The sequence below is a fragment of the Schistocerca gregaria genome, chromosome 3 (assembly GCF_023897955.1).
Source record: "Schistocerca gregaria isolate iqSchGreg1 chromosome 3, iqSchGreg1.2, whole genome shotgun sequence".
In the NCBI taxonomy this organism is placed as follows: domain Eukaryota; kingdom Metazoa; phylum Arthropoda; class Insecta; order Orthoptera; family Acrididae; genus Schistocerca; species Schistocerca gregaria.
In genome coordinates, this window is record NC_064922.1 from 936791209 (window position 1) to 936814678 (window position 23470).

General features: G+C 42.2%; 1 long non-coding RNA gene across 2 annotated transcripts in view; it reads left to right on the forward strand.

Moving 5' to 3' along the window:
• Positions 1 to 23470, forward strand: part of LOC126355844 (uncharacterized) — a 73576-nt gene that overhangs the window by 18208 nt on the left and 31898 nt on the right. For both annotated transcript variants that reach the window (XR_007565542.1, XR_007565543.1), the window contains exon 2: positions 3656 to 3769. This is a non-coding gene — a long non-coding RNA (uncharacterized LOC126355844). The remainder of the gene's footprint in view (positions 1 to 3655; positions 3770 to 23470) is intronic.

Below are 23470 nucleotides of genomic sequence, written 5' to 3' on the forward strand. Positions count from 1 at the left end.
TGGCTGAACATGCCTTGGTGCACGGCCAACACATCTTGACACAGTGTTACGCCGTCTGAGTTATCTGGATACTTCCCACCAACACCAACCTATCTGAACTCCGGAGATGGGAACTCACCCTTCAGTATATCCTCTCTTCTCGATATCCGCCAGGCCTCAACCTCCGCTAATTTCAAGTTGCCGCCGCTCATACCTCACCTGTCTTTCAACAACTTCTTTGCCTCTGTACTTCCGCCTCAACTGACATCTCTGCCCTTACTCTTTGCCTTTAAATATGTCTGCTTGTGTCTGTGTATGTGCGGATGGATATGTGTGTGTGTGCGCAAGTGTACACCTGTCCTTTTTTCCCCCTAAGGGAAGTCTTTCCACTCCCGGGATTGAAATGACTCCTTACCCTCTCCCTTAAAACACACATCCTTTCGTCTTTCCCTCTCCTTCCCTCTTTCCTGAAGAAGCAACCATCGGTTGCGAAAGCTAGTAATTCTGTGTGTGTGTTTGTGTGTTTTGTTCATTGTGCCTGTCTGCCGGTGCTTTCCCGCTTGGTAAGTCTTGGAATGTTTGTTTTTAATATATTTTTCCCATGTGGAAGTTTCTTTCTATTTTATTTATAAGTTTATTTGGTATGACAATATTTATGGGCCACTTTGATAGCACACTATGATGAATTTACCATAGTTTGACCTTTTGTACTACAATTAAGCTATTGCACCCAGAAACTTGAACAGGATCACAAAGTTTCAACATGATAGGTGTCTTAGATCCTAAACAATGGAACAAAGTTGATCATTTATTCAGTTCAGTTGCAATGTCAAAAAACAAGCCTTTATGAAAAGGTGGCTAGTAGCCCAACCATATTACTTATGAAGATGTAATTTGGCAGTGCTTCATGTAAGGTCTACATGTACATCCTGTAAAAATTTCATCAAAATTGAAGATGGTTCAGTGGGGTGCTTGTCTAAATTTAGGCCACTTGACATGGAATGACCCAAACTACTTTAGAGGTTTCAGTGCAATATTTTATGTCATTTACATAAACCAGAAATGGAAGAGGACCCAATACCAAGCCCTGGGGCACTCAGTATTTTGTATGAGTGAGTTTGGATTTGTGAAAACCACTTCAGTTTTAAGCAGTACAAACTGTTTTCAGTTACTAATGTTAGGTCATGAGCAGCACCTCTGATGCTAATGTATCTAACAGGATAGCAGTGGTCACACAATCAAAAGCTTTCTCAAGGTAAATACTTGGAACATGTTGCTTGTGCTCAATGCCACTTACTACCTCTTCAATTTACTGAGCAACTGCTGTGCTAGTTGATTTACATTTTAAGAATCCATTTTGTTTTTCGAACATTAGGTTGTGCTTGTCAAGAATTCTGTTATATAAGACTTTTCAGTAAATTGTGGGAATTAGTGAAGTTCGGTGGCAGGAGGAACAAGAGTTTTGGTGAAGTGAATACAGGGTTTAAACACAAAATCAAATAGGGGTAATGCAGGAGTAGGTTTAATAATGAATAAAAAAATAGGAGTGTAGGTAAGGTACTACAAACAGCACAGTGAACGCATTATTGTGGCCAAGATAGACACGAAGCCCAAGCCTACTACAGTAGCACAATTTTATATGCCAACTAGCTCTGCAGATGACAAAGAAATTGATGAAATGTATGATGAGATAAAAGAAATATTAGTAAAGGAGACGAAAATTTAATATTCATGGGTGAATGGAATTCAAGAGTAGGAAAAGGGAGAAAGGAAATGTAGTAGGTGAATATTGATTCTGGGTAAGAAATGAAAGAGGAAGCTGCCCGGTAGAATTTTGCACAGAGCATAACTTAATCATAGCTGACACTTGGTTCAAGAATCATGAAAGAAGGTTGTATACCTGGAAGAAGCGTGGAGATCCTAGAAGGTATCAGATCGATTATATAATGATAAGACAGAGATTTAGGAACCAGGTTTTAAATTGTAAGACATTTGCAGGGGCAGGTGTGGATTCTGACCACAATCTATTGGTTATGAACTGTACATTAAAACTGAAGAAACTGCAAACATGTGGGAATTTGAGGAGATGGGACCTGGATAAATTGAAAGAACCAGAGTTTGTAGAGAGTTTCAGGGAGAGCATTAGGGAATGATTGACAAGAACGGGAGAAAGAAATACAGTACAAGAAGAATGGGTAGCTTTGACAGATGAAATAGTGAAGGTAGCAGAGGATCACATTGGTAAAAAGACAAGGGCTAGTAGAAATCCATGGGTAACAGAAGAGATATTGAATTTAATTGATGAAAGGAGAAAATATAAAAATACAGTAAATGAAGCAGGCAAAAAGGAATACAAACGTCTCAAAAACGAGATCAACAGTTAACGCAGAACAGGGAATCAGAGCATAAAGTGGTTACTGCATCAATGATTTCAGCCGTAAATAGAAATATTAAAAAAGGTCGGAAGATTTTTCTGTTTAGCAAAAGTGACAAAAAACAGACACAAAAGTTTTGTCTCATGTACAGAGAGTGTTGAGGATTGTTCCATAAAAACATAAGAGAACGGATATCAGTAACGTCCTGCCATGATATTTCAGCGCAGAGTCTTCTGGCCATCTACAGGTGAGTGCCACTGTAGTAGTACTGGCGAGTATGTGCTGAGATCCGCTATTTAAAACCATACTGAGGTGACATTGTGCATGCGCTGCTCAGCGTGCACATTCATAAAAGCTCTGTGCGCTGTGTCTCGTGCTTCGACCATAAATATAATAGACTGGCCCTAACATCATTTTCGTGGCTCCAACATCTCTGGGCTGAAGTAACTTGAATGTTGGCAAAACATGGTTGTTTCGTGTTGCGCTTATGGCTGTACTCAGCGTTCTGCTGGGGGAAATGGAATTTTTCTATTTGGGGAGCAAACTAACTGATGATGGTTGAAGTAGAGAGGATATAAAATGTAGACTGGCAATGGGAAGGAAAGCGTTTCTGAAGAAGAGAAATTTGTTAACGGAAGTCGTTTCTGAAAGTATTTGTATGGAGTGTAGCCATGTATGGAAGTGAAACAGACGATAAATAGTTTGGACAAGAAGAGAATAGAAGCTTTAGAAATGTGGTGCTACAGGAGAAGGCTGGAGATTAGATGGGTAGATCACGTAACTAATGAGGAGGTGTTGTGGCACAACTTGACTAGAAGAAGGGATCGATTAGTAGGACATGTTCTGAGGCATCAAGGGATCACCAATTTAGTATTGGAGGGCAGCGTGGAGGGTAAAAATCGTAGAGGGAGACCAAGAGATGAATACACCAAGCAGATTCAGAATTATGTAGGTTGCAGTAGGTACTGGGAGATGAAGAAGCTTGCACAGGATAGAGTAGCATGGAGAGGTGCATCAAACCAGTCTCAGCACTGAAGACCAGAACAACAACAACAACAACAACAACAACAACAACATGGCATTACATTTCACATGTAAGTGTTTCTATGATAGTGCAGATGCATTTATTGAAGTCTGCTGAAGTGCCTTTTATATGTTTCTTACACTTGAAATAGAGTATCATGTAAATTAAAATGTTGAAAGTCATGCCTGTAAAGTCAGACTCATATTACATTTTGGAAAGTATCTGTCATAATTCAGTTACAGAAGTAAGTATAACTGTTTCTCGTTCCTTCTCATAGGTTCGCTAAGGATGAAAACCGAAGGCAGCTTTGGATACAGGCCCTGAAATGGAACAACTTTAAGCCATCTGCACATACGCGCCATTTTGTATATACAAGTGAGATTATAATAAGGTAAGAGCACCTATAGTCGACACATGAAGAGAATTTTTTTCTAGCTTCTAATACTATTAAATAAATATAGGCTCCAAAATTATTTTCTGAAACTTCAAAGTTTCACCTTTCATCTAAAATATCATTTTTTTTAAACTGATAGTTTAAACTTTTGTAAAAATAGTAGGAACTGAACCTTTGAAAAGCACCTAAAATTGATATTCTAAAATGGACCTGCTCCTAAAGTCGACAGTTTTGGCACCTATAGTTGACATAATTCCCATATCCCATTTTCTTTTATAAGTGACTAGAGCTCAAAATGCGGCGTATCCAATGTTTAAAGTTTTGACACGAGCCCCCCTTAGTGTTTAAAAGAATTTAAACATTTTACTTTAATTGATAGTTTATAGTAATTTCGTCCTGCTGCCCACCAAATGTGTCTTTGTTAGATTTTAGAAATGGTACTGTGAACAAATCCAGGTCAAATGTAGTTCTGGCATAATTTTTCGCAAATAAAAAAAAGGAATTTTTGTCGGAAGCGTTCAGCAGTCAGTTGAGGAATGTGGGTATAATACGATACAAACATAGGATGGCAGACCACTGATTTGAAATCCCGCCACGTTTTGCCAACAGTCACGTGTTTTATGTTGGAGCCACACCAGCTGTATAGCTTCTGCACAGCAAGGCCAGTCTACTAGTATCTATGGTCGAAGATCTCGTGCTCTCCACGGTTAAAGCTTGGCGTATCGATATCAGGTCGATTTTCATCTTTATGCAGATAACTACGTCGACTACGAAGTTTCTCTGTAACAGGATTCAAAGTAGAGTTTGGCTGATAATGGCTATCTCGATCGATGAGAGTCTCATTGTCAGACAATCTTATTGCCATAGATTCATTGATAATCGAGCTCCAAAAGTTTGATGTATGGGCCAAAATTTTTGTGTCGTCGTAATTCATGGAATGGGCTGTGGAAATACAATGTTCTGCGATTGCAGACTTGGTTGGTTGGAGAAGGCGAGTATGTCGTTGGTGTTCCACAATGCGTTCCTGCACAGTTCTTGTTGTTTGCCCTATATATGATTTGCCGCATTCACACGGAATCTTGTAAACACCTGATTTATGCAGGCCCAGGTCGTCTTTAATGGATCCCACCAGTGATGAAATTTTGGAAAGAGGGCGAAAAATGACTCTCACTTGATACTATCTCAATATTCTTCCGATCTGTGAAGAAATATTCCCAATAAATGGTAGATAAGCAGTCAACCTGAAGGTCTCTTCCTCTTCCTTGTTCCATCATTTGTAGGTCTTCTTTACTCTGTACACATGCCGAGGTGAAAAGCCATTCTTCAGAAATACGTTTTGCAGGTGTTCCAGTTCTGCTTGAAGACTGTCGGCGTCAGAGATAGTACTTGCACGATGGATCAAGGTTTTGAGAATGCCCATTGTTTGTGCTGGATGGTGGCAACTAGTAGCTTGTAGATACAGATCTGTATGAGTGGGCTTTCTGTACACCGAGTGACCAAGTGTGCCACCACTCTTCTGTCACACCAAGATGTCTAAAAATGGCAGACAAACATCTTTCTCTACCTCCATGGTAAACTTTATGTTTTCATGTATGGAGTTCATGTGATGTAAAAATTCTTGGAGACGGTCCAGACCATGAGGCCACACTATAAAAGTGTCGTCAACGTATCGCCTAAATACAGTCAGTTTAAAAGTGGCAGAGTCGAGTGCTCTCTCCTCAGAATCTTCCATAAAAAGATTGGCCACCAGGGGAGACAAAGGACTCCCCATGGCGACACTGTCAGATTGTTCGTAAAATTCATTGTTAAATATAAAATATGTAGAGGAGAGAGTGTGCCCAAACAACGCTGTAATGTCTGCACCAAAAAAAATTGCCAAAGAGAAGTTGTGAGTCCACCAGAAGCACCTTTGTGAAAAGTGAAACCACATCAAGACTGACCAATAAGTTGTTACTTTGCACTTGTAGTGACTGAAGTCGGCTGATAATATCACCAGAATTCCTTATGTGATGTGCACACTTGCCTATCATTGGTTTGAGCAAAGATGCCAAGAATTTTGCTATGTCGCAGGTGGCTGCTCCAATGTTACTCACAATTGGACGTAATGGCACATTTTCCTTGTGGATCTTAGGCAGTCCATATAGCCTAGGTGGAACTGAACTGTTTAGTTTCAGTCTCTTGATGACCTCCTTCAGTAGAGAACTATTTGATAACAGTTCTGCTGTTTTTCGCACCACTCAGCTCGTGGGATCCTTATCGATTTTGGGATATGTTGAGTCACATAATAAAACATTGACCTTATTAATATAATCATCCCTTGGTATGAGGACAGTAGTGTTTCCTTTATCAGATTTTAAGACTACTGTATCCATGTCTGCTTGTAAGTTACAGAGGGCTATCCTCTCCATGGGTGAGATGTTACTCTTCATTAGCGCACCTCTGGTCAACACATGGGAAGACTCTCGACGAACTTCCTCCGCTTCATCTGTATCAAGACGGCGTACAGCTTCTTTGATGGCACTGATGAAATCCACTACCGGTGGTGAACCAGATGTGGGAGCAAAATTCAGTCCTTTTGCTGGCACAGATACAGTCATGTCATCTAAAGTTTTCTCTGTCAAATTAACAACAGATCATCGAGCTGGAACTTCCTGCCGCATCTGTGTATAAAGTCCGTCAATCTTGGCAGTTTGCCTCGTCACAGATTTATTGTGGCTCCAGTTTGCTTTAGCCCATGTCACACCATCCACCCAGTCCCACGACAGAGAAGATAGTCTTTCTGCCAATTCCAAATGTATGTGGAACATGTCCTGTGACACACAATCCAATTCATGCCAACTAAAGCGAATCCTTTCTCTCACCAAAGCCATGCTTGCTTTACGTTTGATGCTGTTTGCAGCAGCGGTATTTATGAAATGCACAATTTTGACAAATGTTGGAATAGTGCCCTTGTCTCTGCAACTTAATAAGAATATCAGTGAGCTCTACAGCCTCGCTCTTCTTTCATGTAACTTGTCGAATCTTTGGATACATTCCATCACTTCCTCCCCGTAGAGTTGCTTGATGTGATTTTTAAAGCTTTCACGGCCTACTGATTGTTCCATAAAAAGACGGGAGAACTGCCGGATATCAGAAACGTCCTGCCACGATATTTTGGCGCAGAGTTTTCTGGCCATCTTCAGGTGAGTGCCACTGTAGTGGTACTAGCAAGTAATGCGCTGAGCTCCACTATTCAAGGCCATACTGAGGTGACATTGCGCATGTGCTGCTCAGCGTGCGCTTTCATAACAACTCCATGCGCTGTGTCTCGGTCCTTGCACGGTGAAAGCTTGGCGTATTGATATCAGGCTGATTTTCATCTTTATGCAGATAACTACGTTGACTACGAAGTTTCTCTATAACAGGGTTCCAAGCAGAATTTAGCTGATAACCACTATCTCGATTGATGAAAGTCTCATTGTTTTATGGAACAATCAGTATGTCGGTAAAGCTTTAAACATCACAGTGCTGAGGATCATTGGACAAAGTTCAAAACAATCGTACAATATGCATTAGATGAGTATGTGCCAGCCAAGATCATAAGAGATGGAAAAGAGACACCATGGTACAACAACTGCGTCAGAAAACTGCTGTGGAAGCAAAGGGAACTTCACAGCAAACATAAACATAGCCAAAGCCTTGCAGACAAACAAAAATTACGCGAAGCGAAATGTAGTGTGAGGAGGGCCATGCGAGAGGTGTTCAGTGAATTCGAAAGTAAAGTTCTATGTACTCACTTGGCAGAAAATCCTAAGAAATTTTGGTCTTATGTCAAAGCAGTAGGTGGATCAAAACAAAATATCCAGACACTCTGTGACCAAAATGGTACTGAAACAGAGGATGACAGACTAAAGACCGAAATACTAAATGTCTTTTTCCAAAGCTGTTTCCACAGAGGAAGACTACACTGTAGTTCGTTCTCTAGATTGTCGCACAGATGACAAAATGGTAGATATTGCAATAGATGACAGAGGGATAGAAAAATAATTAAAATCGCTCAAAAGAGGAAAGGCCGCTGGACCTGATGGGATACCAGTTCGATTTTACACAGAGTACGCAAAGGAAATTGCCCCCCTTCTAGCAGCAGAGTGTAGTAGGACTGTTGCTATTCACAACATACATAAATGACCTTGTCGATAACATCAGAAGCTCACTGAGGCTTTTTGCGGATGATGCTGTAGTATATTGAGAGGTTGTAAAAAATATGGAAAATTGTACTGAAATGCAGGAGGATCTGCAACGAATTGATAAATGGTGCAGGAAATGGCAAATGAATCTCAATGTAGACAAGTGTAATGTGCTGCGAATATATCGAAAGAAAGATCATTTATCATTTAGCTACAATATAGTAGATCAGCGACTGGAAGCAGTTAATTCCATAAATTATCTGGGAGTAGGCATTGGTTCAAATGGCTCTGAGCACTATGGAACTCAACTTCTAAGGTCGTCAGTCCTCTAGAACTTGGAACTACTTAAGCCTAACTAACCTAAGGACAGCACACACATCCATGCCTGAGGTAGGATTCAAACCTGTGTGCGTAGCGGTCACGCGGTTCCAGACTGTAGTGCCTAGAATCGCTCGGCCACCCCGCCATCAGTAGGCATTAGGAGTGATTTAAAATGGAACGATCATATAAAGTTGATTGTCGGTAAAGCAGATGCCAGACTGAGATTCATTGGAAGAATCCTAAGGAAATGCAATCTAAAAACAAAGGAAGTAGGTTACAGTACATTTGTTCGCCCACTGTTTGAATATTGCTCACCAGTGTGGGATCCGTACCAGTTAGGGTTGATAGAAGAGATAGAGAGGATCCAACAGAGAGCAGCATTCTTCGTTACAGGATCATTTAGTAATCGCGAAATCGTTATGAAGATGATACATGAACTCCAGTGGAAGACTCTGCAGGAGAGATACTCAGTACCTCGGTACAGGCTTTTGTTGAAGTTTCAAGAACATAACTTCATTGAGGAGTCAAGCAGTATATTGATCCCTCCTACGTATATCTCGTGAAGAGACCATGAGGATAAAATCAGAGAGATTAGAGCCCACACAGAGGCATACCAACAATCTTTCTTTCCACGAACAGTACAAGGCTGGTATAGAAGGGAGAACCGATTGAGGTACTCAAAGTACCCTCCACCACACACCGTCAGGTGGCTTGCAGAGTATAGATGTAGATGAGGATGTAGAAGTGCAAAGTGGTTAAGCAGGGATGGCTAGAGGACACATGTAAGGATGTAGAGGCATATATCACTAGGAGTAAGATAGATACTGCCTACAGGAAAATTAAAGAGACCTTTGGAGATAAGAGAACCTCTTGTATGAACATCAAGAGCTCAGATGGAAACCCAGTTCTAAGCAAAGAAGAGAAAGCAGGAAGGTGGAAGGAGTATATAGAGGGTCTATACAAGGGCGATGTACTTGAGGACAACATTATGGAAATGGAAGAGGATGTAGATGAAGATGAAATGGGAGAAATGATACTGTGTGAAGAGTTTGACAGAGCACTGAAAGACCTAAGTCGAAACAGGGCCCCGGGAGTAGACAAAATTCCATTAGAACTACTGACAGCCTTGGGAGAGCCAGTCCTGACAAAACTCTAACATCTAGTGAGCAAGATGTATTAGATAGGCGAAATACCCTCTGACTTCAAGACGAATATAATAATTCCAGTCCCAAAGAAAGCAGGTGTTGACAGATGTGAAAATTTCCAAACTATCAGTTTAATAAGTCACAGCTGCAAAATACTACTGTGAATTCTTTACAGATGAATGGAAAAACTGGCAGAAGCCAACCTCTGGGAAGATCAGTTTGGATTACATAGAAATATTGGAACACATGAGGCAACACTGACCCTACGACTTATCTTCGAAGATAGGTCAAGGAAAGGCAAACCTACATTTCTAGCATTTGTGGACTTAGAGAAAGCTTTTGACAATGTTGACTGGAATACTCTTTTTCAAATTATGAAGGTGGCAGGGGTAAAATACAGGAAGCGAAAGTCTATTTAGAATTTGTACAGAAATCAGATGGCAGTTATAGGAGTCGATGGGCATGAAAGGGAAGCAGTGGTTGGGAAGGGAGTGAGACAGGGTTATAGCCTCTCCCTGATGATCTGTATATTGAGCAAGCAATAAAGGAAACAAAAGAAAAATTCAGAGTAGGTATTACAATCCATGGAGGAGAAATAAAAACTTTGAGGTTCGCCGATGACATTATAATTCTGTCAGAGACAGCAAAGGACTTGGAAGAGCAGTTGAACAGAATAGACCGTGTCTTGAAAGGAGGATATAAGATTAACATCAACAAAAGCAAAACGAGGATAATGGAATGTAGTCTAATTAAGTCGGGTGATGTTGAGGGTATTTGATTAGGAAATGAGTCACTTAAAGTAGTAAAGGAGTTTTGCTATTTGGGGAGCAAAATAACTAATGATGGTCGAAATAGAGAGGATATAAAATGTAGACTGGCAATGGCAAGGAAACCGTTTCTGAAGAAGACATTTGGAACAGTTCTGTAAAGCTTCATATCCACCTTGACTCCAGATCAGCACAAAACCACAGCTCCACCAGGGAATCAGCATAATTTCACATGTTAACATCAAGTATAGATTTAAGTGTCAGGAAGTCATTTCTGAAAGTATTTGAGTGGAGTGCAGCCAAGTATGGAAGTGAAACATGGATGGTAAATAGTTTGGAAGGAAGAGAATAGAAGCTTTTGAAATGTGGTGCCACAGAAGAAGGTTGGAGATTAGATGGTTAGATCACAAAACTAATGAGGAGGTACTGAACAGAATTGGGGAGAAGAGGAGTTTGTGGCACAACTTGACTACAAGAAGGGATTGGTTGGTACGACATGTTCTGAGGCATCAAGGTATCACCAATTTAGTATTGGAGGGCAACATGGAGGGTAAAAATCGTAGAGGGAAACCAAGAGATGAATACACTAAGCAAATTCAGAAGGATGTAGGCTGCAGTAGGTATTGGGAGATGAAGAAGCTTGCACAGGATAGAGTAGCATGGAGAGATACATCAAACCAGTCTCAGGACTGAAGATCACAACAACAACAACAACAACAAAGACTTTTGAAATACTTTGAGAAAGACGGAAAAACTGTAGTTCTCAGTTTTGTATTTTTCACTGTTTTAAAGATCAGTGTTATCTGGACTATTTTTAGTCTGTCTGGGAAGATGCCTGATTCTGATACATTACTTACTTCTACCGACAAAGGAACAGGGACATTTTCTCTACACAGTTTTTATACATTAATACTGAGGTCATCATGCCCTGCAGAACTGGAAGATTTTAAAGAGCTAATTATGTTCATTATTTCTTTGCAGTTTGTCAGGGCTAGATTTATACTATGCTCAAATTAATTGTCTTTAAAATTATACTGCAGGTTATTATGTGTGTCATTGACAGCTTCCGCACTGAAGAAAAATATTCATTGAAAATATCTAAAATTTCAAGTTGGTCAATAATAAAATCCATACAGCATTTGTCCCTGCCTGTTCTAAAGCTATTTATCACTTCTCATACACCAACTGTAACACTGCGTTAAGAATGAAGCTTGTTTGCAACATAATTGCTACTGGTCTGTCTTAATAGGTCCTTTAAGTATTCTTGACAAATTTTGAAAGCCTCCTTTAGTGTGAGAATTTCTGTTACACAGCATTGCACTATGGAGTAATTTTAATTGTTCCTTTGCTTCAATGACATTATTATTATCCAGATAGTTTTGTTTGTTTAACTTTTGTGGCTACAACTGGGCATGTGGCATCAAAACAGAATCCAAAGTCAGCAGCAAAGCTATCATAGGAAAAAGTCATGATTCTCAAACCATGGCATGTGTGCTAACATGCAGTTCAGTCTGTCGATGTTGTCATTTCTTTTGCTTACATATAGTTTCTTTTTAGTGTCAGAGGATATCTCATTTGCGTCCACCTAATGCTGTACCGCATGGCAATCAGAGATGGCTAGTTTTAGAACAGATGCACTGTGGGGAAGATGGGTCATGTTTGATGTCATATTATCCAAACATGTTTTGCTGTTGCCAGGTTTTCTGTTTGCCTCATGGATAAGTGGGATCCCTTCTTGTGTTTCTGGTCACCTCAATTTTTTTATTGTTCTCTTGGGCCAGTTTTTTCCATACATTTTCACGGATTTCACTTCTGTTATTTTGGTCAGTTTGTTTATGTGCACTTAGGTAAGCTTTCAAGGTTAGGACAGTTTATTTGAACTTATTATTGGAAGTTTTTTGCAGTTTGAAAGGTCGCTTTTTGTTCGCACAGATTAAAATGCTATACCTTCCACTATTTCATCAAAAACCTGATACATGCTTTTAGTAATGAAGGCCAGAAATCTTTCCAGTTTTTTTTTATTTAAGCCTACAGTTGTTCAGCAGTCCCTTCTGCTAACCTTTTTATTTAGCAGAGAAACCTCAGTCTTTAGACACTGAATTTGACTTGTTACGTAGTGGGGACACAAGCTCTATGGACTTATGTCCCCAAGACTATCACTGCAAAACTACTCCGGTCCTCGGGCAGTGTGTTGTGAGTCGTCAGGTGTTTTAAGTTGTGTGCGTCCATATAATGTGTAAAAAACAAATATTGTGTATGTGAATCAGCAACATTGGCAGTTATTATGCATCATGAACATTGTGTTTATTGCAAAGTGCTACATTGGTGACTCTGAGTTTTTCGACAATCACACGGTGACATTTTTGTGTGACACATTGCTCCACCTCCACCCGATGTGAGAATCCAACACCATGCCGACACCGACATGTATCCTGCACACACTGATGGTCAGCCAGCTACAGTTAATGACAGCAAGTGTTTATCTAACAACTTTTCATCACTACAATACAGAAATTACAATACTTCTGTGTTTAATACTTCCATGACAATGCAACCATTGTCACATCAGCGCACGTATAAGGACTACAATATTGAACTTCCGTCGATCACAGTGCCTTTAACAAACACTGAAAATAAGGTTACGAGTGGTTATGTGGACACTAACCTTGATGATCGGCGGTAATGAACAAGGGCAATACTCTGCTGCCCCTGCCATTCTCGAGTGCAATATTCTAATTGATATACATTCAGCTAGTGCTAATGCTGCTTGCAAGTCTTCCTATCAGCTAAGTGACTCTACCATTATTGAGGTGTCAGGCATTGACAGGTTAATTACGGACACCAACCACAGTGACGTAATAAATGCCAAAGAATCAGTGACAACAAACAAATATGTAGGTCAGTGTACTTGGTGGTCTCAGGGACAGATAGTGCTGGTTAACAGTGATTTTGAATAGAATGGCACATTTCTGCAGACTGCTTTTGCTCTCACACGTCATGTGGGTGACGCCACGGCAGCTGCGCCGCGTGCCGCCGTACACCTCAGGCGTGACGTCATGGCCCTGCTGGCCGCACCACTCCCCACACCCCAGCTAACACTAGGATATGCTGATGCCTGCTGCATGCGGGAATGGATGCACAATGTGACCATTTTACCATGGCCATACATCAACAGCTATCAGGATGCTGAAAAAGGTGCATCAACAGCCCTACGACCACAAGATGGTTATCCGAATTACAGCCTGACTGCTACACCACCAGCACTGACAACGAAGTGTTTTAAGTTTGAGCCAGGCATCTCTGCCACACCTACAGTGAACCCATACTAAGTGGGTCGATGATCTACCACGAATTTATTCAGCTGATGATTACGTGACACACCACCGATCCTATGGGCACGCCATATGGATCTCCTGTGTCATGATGGCCTCTGACTGACCATGATTTCACCCCATCTACTGCAACATGCATTACAACTGAGGGGTGAGATGCCATCAATGTGGACTTATTTGCTACAACACCCACATTGTGCACTACGTTTCATTGCACTAATGCCACCACAGCAACTGTGACACAACTAACGGAACAGTGTGCACAGTGGACATGCGGACAAACTCCACCAGAAAACTGTGATATTCAACAGAAATATATTTCTCCAGAGTCCGCTGATGCCTCTATACGTCACACGGGTGGCGGCAGAGAGATATCAGCCATGCCCCGACTAACCACTCCATGTGCGTGATGTCACCACCCGGCCGGCCGCGCCACATGCCGGGCCACAGCTCCAATGGGAATATCACACCACATCATGCCGGCACACCTTATCAGGCCATCACAGTTGGTCTGAGCAACGATATGCTACTATTGCACGACAACTCAGTGGGACCAACACGAAATTATCACTACGGGAATCACTCAATGCCTATCAAACTCCACCTGCTGTCCATTCAAACAGACTCACCAGAAGTGTGCTTTGCTGTATGCGAATGTATGACGAGGACAGCAGGGATTGAGGACAACCCGATCAAGCTGTTAATACTTCTCAACCATATCAGTGAACAAGCAGATCTCATCAGCGATCCACCTCTACATACTGTGCACAAGGATGAGATGGTGAAGTCACTAATATTGCAGTGATTATCATGCACGCTGGAGCAACAACTGCACCTCACTATAAATGAAATGACACTGGATGACGACACACCATCAGCGTTGTCACAAACATTGATAACAACCTACTACCAGACTGGGCCCTATGGTCATTATGCTTACTCAAACTCCCAGAGCAAATACAGAGGCACTTGTAGTACATGTGGACACACCATTGGAAACATGCCTGATAGGATGCTGGCATCCGCATGCCACCAGACACTGATCAGTGCCAGGACACCTGTCTGCGACCGACACACAAGTGACTTATGCGGTGCACAGAACGGCAGCAGCAGCAGCAGCAGCAGCAGCAGACACAGCACAAAATACTGCGAGCAGATCCCAGGCAACCTCATCCTCCACCTGTAACTGGATACCAGCCACATTGCAGGCGGCGACCGCCGCAGTGCTGCGACACTCACAGCACGCGGACCTTGCTCCTGCAGGAAACTTGGAAGAAAGGGAGACAGCCAATGTCCAGGCCACCACAATATAGCCCAGCCAAAACAAAATGACAAGTTGCTACTGCTGGTTTCATGCTGACAGCCGTGCTGCTACCCAAATTACATTGGCAGTCTGGACTAGACACACCAGCCCATCTCCCTACCACAAGCCGTCATTCTACTGGAGATGCTAAATCGCATACCACACCACACACATGTGCAGACAGTGCACGACTCTTTGTTTATTACCAACGGCTACACAAATACCTGCTGGTTGATACAGGCTTGGACATAAGAATGCTACTCCCACTTCTCACCACAGGAGATCACAAGCTCTCAATCATACAACTTCGAGCAGCAACTGATCCAGTCATACTGGTAATTGGGACACCCTTGCGCACTCTGGCTAGACGACCACACACCACGTCCAGGCAGTTTTGTTGTGGCCGAAACCGTGGAACCGGTGCTCAGAACAGACTTCCTCCATCATTACCACCTCATCCCGGGTCTCAGCAGGGCTCTGATATTACAAAGCAATGGATTACACCCTGTAGGGGGTGTCACCAATAACAGTCTGCTGTTCACTACAGACCCTCCCCCTCCACCACTAGACATGGAGACCACAGCGGATCTTGCATTACAATGTGCAACACTGTGCAATAAACTCTGTGAAAAGATCACGGCCTAAGAGATCATCTGCTAAGAGAAGAACAAAACGCACACAGAACGAGCAGCTACACAGCCGCCATCATGAACTGGACAGCCAGCTGAAATGAATCTGCCAGCAACTACAGATGGCCTGGCACACCTGAGAGTCACAGGATAACTGTACAACCACTAGAACTGATAAGCAGGTTAGTACAGTGCCTATTACACTTGGTGATACAGTTCTCGCAAGAGTTTTGAACAGTGACAGTATTTACACTCTCATGAGCAAGTCGAATAGCGACAGTGTTTCTGCTCTTGCAAGTAGGTTACCCACCAACAAGGCTGCCACCCCTGTGGACAGATGAGACAACAGCATTCCATCCCCTGGACTACACCTACCAAACAAAACTTTTAGCATAATTATGAACAGCACCGTCCACAGGGTTAATGACTCCGGGACTTCTTTTACGCCTCGCCCCCTCCCCCCACTGCCGAGCCCCCACAAACTCAAGGCGGCCAAAGCAGTCATTGAAGAATTTCTCCAGGACAGTATACTCAGACTTTTTGACAGTGTGTGGGCATCACCTGTAACTATGCAGCAAAAGAAAGATGGTACATTGCACCTTTGCGGTGACTAGCGGTACCTCAATGCCAGAAAAATTATAGACAGCTACCTGGTTCCGAATATCCAAGATTTCACACATCAGGTGGCAGGGGCAACCATCTTTAGCATACTGGACTGTAACAGAGCATACTCCCAAATGCCTATGGCCACGGGGGACATTCACAAAAGAGCCATTATCACTCCATTTGGTTTATATGAATTCTTATTCATTGTGTTTGGGCTGAAAAATGCTGCACAGACGTGGCAAAGATTCATTGGTGGGTTGTTTTTCAATGTGCCACACTGTTACTGCTATTTACACGATTTAATTATATTCTCAAAAATCCACAGAGGAACATGAGGGACATGTGGAGTGTACGACAAGCTGTCAACACGAGGTGGAAATTAATACTGACAAATTCCAACTGCAACAGCCTTGCGTCAAGTTCGTTGGCCACCTAGTCAATCCAACAGGCATACGGCCCACACAGGACAAAATTGAGGAGATTACTGATGGGTCCCCTCCGACAAATTACCAAGAACTAAGTAAATATTTTGGCTTTGTCTATTTCTACAGATGACACCTACCCCATTCTGCTGAAACTCTACTTCCCATCACAGAAGCTCTGCAGGTGGAAAAATACATCATGGAAGAGGAAGCTAACGTGGACAGCTGAGATGCAAACTGCATTCGACAACATTAACACTCAAATAGCCCACACCGTTACACTAGCACTACTTTCACTGGATTGCTCGTCGTATCATTACATGAGACGTGAGCAACCAGACGATAGGTGCTGTATTACAGTAGGAAGTACCAGGGATGACACAACCTCTCTCTTTCTCAAGGAAACTGACACACTCTCAAAGGAAGTGTTTGACCTCTGACCGCGTACTACTGGCCGTGTACAAAGCGGTGCACTACTTCCGCGACGATACTGTAGGGAGACCACTTACAATCTATACAGAGCATCGACCGTTAGCTGACACAGTAAAGAATCTGTGTGCCAATGCCACACCGTGCAGGTTTAGGCACTTGGACCACATCTCAAAGTTCACAAAAGACATTCACCACGTGTGCGGAGCGGACAATATGGTTGCAGACTTCTGTCTGCCTAGCAGCTGTGACCACTCAACTGGATTTCAATAACCTCACAGATTAACAGGCAACACATACTGACCTGGAATAATTCTTGTCAGGTGGTGACATGGGATTACAACTACAACAATGCCCAGTGCCCAGCCCATAAACTGGTTCGGTGCGATGTGTCAGTGGGGAGCCAATGACGTTTCGCCCCCTGCCAACTATTGTTGTTCCATCAGAGCATTGTGTGTGGCCAAATATGAAGAGAGATTGTGCCACTTGGACACGAGCGTGCATTTCTTGCCAGCGGGTGAATACAGGATAACACAACCAGCTGCCGTTAGGGAGCTTCCCTCTCCCAAAGGGCCATTTATGCCATGCACATATAGATTTAGTGGGGCCACTACCTTAATCTAATGGATTTTGTTACATCCTATTGGTCATCAACCAAACGATTCAGTGGATGGAGGCCACTACGCTCTGGTATATAGCAGGAGAGACAGTGGCGAGATCGTTCGTCAATCTATGGATAGCAAGATTTAGCTCCCTGAGCTGCTAACAACTAATTAGGACAGACAGTATGAATCGACCCTGTTTATGGAACAATGCCACCTCTGAGGCTGCCACTGATTCCATACGACAGCTTTACCACAGTTAAACGGCCTAGTGGAATGGTGCCACCCCATGCTGAAAACAGCACTGGTGTGCTACAATAATAAATGGTCAGAGGCCCTACCCTGGGTGCTGTTAGGTATAAGAAGGACCCACAAAGAGGACCTCAGTGCCTTGCTAGTCGAGATCCTCTATGGCGAAGCAATTAGCCTCCCGACACAATTTGTCACCCAGACAATGGATGAAGGTGACGAGGACCTCGTATGATGGGTCAAAGAATGGATACGCAGCATCAGAGTCCCACCACCGTTGCACCACACAACACCCACTGTATTTGTGCACAAAAACCTACAGACTTGCACTCACATGATGCTATGCATGGACGCCACGAAGCCAGTGCTGCACCCAGTGTACAGTGGACTGTATAAAGTACTAAGATGGGGATAAAACACATTTGAAATCATGCTAGCCAGCAAACCCACTAATGTGTCCGCCAGTAGACTGAAGCCAGCATGGACTCTGGTGGAGACACTGGGGAACAATACCACCACTTTGACCTCACACCATGACACAACCCCTTTTTTTGTCAGAGTCGATGTCAAACACCGCATTCCAGAAGGCATCACAGTATCTCTACATGACACGACAATCGCCATATCTGCCACATATGAAAACCAACAGGTTGGCAACAGCACAGTGTCGTTGTCATTGTATCACTCCACACTGATACCACAGTCAATCAATACAGCTGCATTGTTATCTACACTATCCAGGGCCAGCCCCAGTCCACCAGATGGGAAAGTGGACACAGGATTAGTCTGCACCCAACATCACAGGATCACAGATAAGCACCAGCGAATGACCTAATGATAGGACCTCCAGTACTGACATCACGAACAGGCAGACTGCTGCGCTGGCCAAGACATCTGGACAAGTATGAGCTAGACAGCATCTCCAGAGACGACCTGCAACACACCGCAACACAAATTGAGCTCTTCACAAGTGTTTGGGGGGAGGGGGGGGGGGGGGAGCCCTGTGGGGGCACAAGCTCTATGGACTTCTGTCCTCAAGAATATTGCTGCAAAAGGAGTATCTCTGGACCTTGGGCAGTGTGTTCTGAGATGTCAAGTGTTTTAAGTTGCGTGTGTCCATATAATGTATATATACTGTGTATGTGAATTGGTAACGTTGACAGCCATTACGCATCTTGAACATCATGTTCGTTACCCATATTCTGCAAAGTCTTCAACTAATGCTGAAAATATGCACTCACAGTCATGATTTTTTGTGACTTTTATTTTACCTGTGTTTCTGAGAGAGTATTGGATATAGTTCCAGCTTGTCATGAATTTGTTGTTTTCTGTAACTGATGGAATGATTTTAGCACATTGTAAATGGAAAGAATGATTGCATTCCATGTGTCTGATGCCGGTTTTCAACACTTTTTTGCATTTTCTACACATTTCATCATCTAAAAAAGGTTTTTTAAATGGTCTAAGAAACATTGCATCACTCCTTGCTGCTATAGCTGGAAACACATAGAGAAAGAAAGCAGGAAAAGTACAGTCTTTTCTATTCTGAAAGTCATAGAATTCGGTAGTAGATAGGCTCTACCATTACAAAGCTCAGTCTAGCCGATAGATACACAAAAAACAACCGAAAATGTATGTTCCTAGCTTTTGGGATAACTGTTCCTTCATCAGGGTGGAGAGAGGGGAAAGAAAGGGAAGAAGGGAATGTGGATTTAGTTACTCACAACCCAGGATACGAAGCAACAGGGAAAGGAAAACAGGGAGGATAGCAAGAATGGAGGCATGGTTGTCCCTCTGGGTTGTGAGTAACTAAATCCACTTTCCCTTCTTCCCTTTCTTTCCCCTCTCTCCTCCCTGATGAAGGAACATTTATTCCGAAAGCTAGGAATGTACATTTTTGGTTGTTTTTTGTGTATCTATTGGCTATACTGAGCTGAGGTAAGTACTGGCCAGCCCCTCTATCTCTTGTTAGTATTTGTTTCACATCTTTATATCAGATTTTCCATTAATTATTTAGATCTACCACTACAAACACAGATAAACAAAACTCATATCAGAATACTGTACCAGTACCATATAATTGAGTGAATAGGTACACAGAGTGAACAGAAACATTTCCTAGAGAAAAAGTTTTAAAACTTTATAGCACTTTCGTTGTTTGAACAAGGTGGTATGTTATTTATGTTTATTTCCTGATCTTGTTTCATGCCATATCATTTCTTGTTGAAGTTATGGAGTGTGTGTGTGTATGTGTATGTGTGTTGAAGTTTTTGTTGTTGTTGTTGTTGTTGTTGTTGTTGCGGTCTTCAGTCCTGAGACTGGTTTGATGCAGCTCTCCATGCTTCTCTACCCCGCGCAACCTTCTTCATCTCCCAGTACCTACTGCAACCTACATCCTTCTGAATCTGCTTGGTGTATTCATCTCTTGGTCTCCCTCTACAATTTTTACCCTCCACGCTGCCCTCCAATACTAAATTGGTGATACCTTGATGCCTCAGAACATGTCCTACCAACCGATCCCTTCTTCTAGTCAAGTTGTGCCACAAACTTCTCTTCTTCCCTATCCTATTCAATACTTCCTCATCAGTTATGTGATCTACCCATCTGATCTTCAGCATTCTTCTGTAGCACCACATTTCGAAAGCTTCTATTCTCTTCTTGTCCAAACTATTTATCGTCCATGTTTCACTTCCATACATGGCTACACTCCATACAAATACTTTCAGAAATGACTTCCTGACACTTAAATCTATACTCGATGTTAACAAATTTCTCTTCTTCAGAAACGCCTTCCTTTCCATTGCCAGTCTACATTTTATATCCTCTCTACTTCTACCATCATGAGTTATTTTGCTCCCCAAATAGCAAAACTCCTTCACTACTTTAAGTGTCTCATTTCCTAATCTAATACCCTCAACATCACCCGACTTAATTAGACTACATTCCATTATCCTCGTTTTGCTTTTGTTGATGTTAATCTTATATCCTCCTTTTAAGACACTATCCATTCCATTCAACTGCTCTTTCAAGTCCTTTGCTGTCTCTGACAGAATTATAATGTCATCAACGAACCTCAAAGTTTTTATTTCTTCTCCATAGATTTTAATACCTACTCCAAATTTTTCTTTTGTTTCCTTCACTGCTTGCTCAATATACAGATTGAATAACATTGGGGAGAGGCTACAACCCTGTCTCACTCCCACCCAACCACCCTTTCAAGCCCCTCGACTCTTAACTGCCATCTGGGTTCTGTACAAATTGTAAATAGCCTTTCGCTCCCTGTATTTTACTCCTGCCACCTTCAGAATTTGAAAGAGAGTATTCCAGTCAACATTGTCAAAAGCTTTCTCTAAGTCTTCAAATGCTAGAAATGTAGGTTTGCCTTTCCTTAATCTAGCTTCTAAGATAAGCCGTAGGGTCAGTATTGCCTCACGTGTTCCAGTATTTCTACGGAATCCAAACTGATCTTCCCCAAGGTCGGCTTCTACTAGTTTTTCCATTCGTCTGTAAAGAATGCATGTTAGTATTTTGCAGCTGTGACTTATTAAACTGATAGTTCGGTAATTTTCACATCTGTCAACAGCTGCTTTCTTTGGGATTGGAATTATTATATTCTTCTTGAAGTCTGAGGGTATTTCGCCTGTCTCATACATCTTGCTCACCATATGGTAGAGTTTTGTCAGGACTGGCTCTCCCAAGCTGTCAGTAGTTCTAATGGAATGTTGTCTACTTAGGTCTTTCAGTGCTCTGTCAAATTCTCCACTCAGTATCATATCTCCCATTTCATCTTCATCTACATCCTCTTCCATTTCCATAATATTGTCCTCAAGTACATCGCCCTTGTATAGACCCTCTATATACTCCTTCCACATTTCTGCTTTCCCTTCTTTGCTTAGAACTGGGTTTCCATCTGAGCTCTTGATATTCATGCAAGTGGTTCTCTTTTCTCCAAAGGTCTCTTTAATTTTCCTGTAGGCAGTATCTATCTTACCCCTAGTGAGATAAGTCTCTACATCCTTACATTTGTCCTCTAGACATCCCTGCTTAGCCATTTTGCACTTCTTGTCAATCTCATTTTTGAGATGTTTGTATTCCTTTTTGCCTGCTTCATTTACTGCATTTTTATATTTTCTCCTTTCATCAATTCAGTTCAATATTTCTTCTGTTACCCAAGGATTTCAACTAACCCTCGTCTTTTTACCTACTTGATCCTCTGCTGCCTTCACTACTTCATCCCTCAAAGCTACCCATTCTTCTTCTACTGTATTTCTTTCCTCCATTCCTGTCAATTGTTCCCTTATGCTCTCCCTGAAACTCTGTACAACCTCTGGTTTAGTCAGTTTATCCAGGTCCCATCTCCTTAAATTCTCACCTTTTTGTGGTTTCTTCAGTTTTAATCTACAGTTCATAACCAATAGATTGTGGTCAGAGTCCACATCTGCCTCTGGAAATGTCTTACAATTTAAAACCTGGTTCCTAAATCTCTGTCTTACCATTATATAATCTGTTACCTTCTAGTATCTCCAGGGTTCTTCCATATATACAACCTTCTTTCATGGTTCTTGAACCAAGTGTTAGCTATGATTAAATTGTGCTCTGTGCAAAATTCTACCAGGCAGCTTCCTCTTTCATTTCTTAGCCCCAATCCATATTCACCTACTACATTTCCTTCTCTCCCTTTTCCTACTACCAAGTTCCAGTCACCCATGACTATTAAATTTTCGTCTACCTTCACTATCTGAATAATTTCTTTTATTTCATCATACATTTCTTCGTCAACTGCAGAGCTAGTAGGTGTGGGCTTCGTGTCTATCTTGGCCACAATAATGCGTTCACTATGCTGTTTATAGTAGCTTATCCCCTCTCCTATTTTTTTTATTCATTATTAAACCTACTCCTGCATTACCCCTATTTGACTTTGTATTTATAACCCTGTATTCGCCTGACAAAAAGTCTTGTTCCTCCTGCCACCAAACTTCACTAATTCCCACTATATGTAACTTTAACCTATCCATTTCCCTTTTTAAATTTTCTAACCTACCTGCCGTCCCCGCCCGGAGATCCGAATGGGGGAATATTTTACCCAGGAGGACGCCATCATCACTAACCATACAGTAAAGCTGCATGCCCTCGGGAAAAATTATGGCTGTAGTTTCCCCTTGCTTTCAACCGTTCGCAGTAACAGCACAGCAAGGCCGTTTTGGTTAATGTTGCAAGGCCAGATCAGTCAATCATCCAGACTGTTGCCCCTGCAACTACTGAAAAGGCTGCTGCCCCTCTTCAGGAACCATGCGTTTGTCTGGCCTCTCAACAGATCAACAGATACCCCTCTGTTTTGGTTGCACCTATGGTATGGCTATCTGTATCGCTGAGGCACACAAGCCTCCCCACCAACGGCAAGGTCCATGGTTCATGGGTGGTGGGGGGGGGGGGGGGGGGTTGTGGTGGGGGGTTGGGGTTGGGAGGGGGGGGTCGAAGTATATGAGATAAAAAATTATGCATTTTTAAGAAAAAACCAAACAAGCAACACTCCTTCTAGGAAGTTTTTGAAGGTAAAGAAAGAAATGTTTTAAGAAAAATGTTTATAATGATCTACATGAACATTGGGTGAGTACACACATCTTTCTTCTCCCTCTCTCCAAAGATCCTGCTCTCACACTGATCAGTGACGTTTTGGAGTCATGTAGATGTTGATATCCCCACAGAAGCCCCAGATGGGAGTCCGGA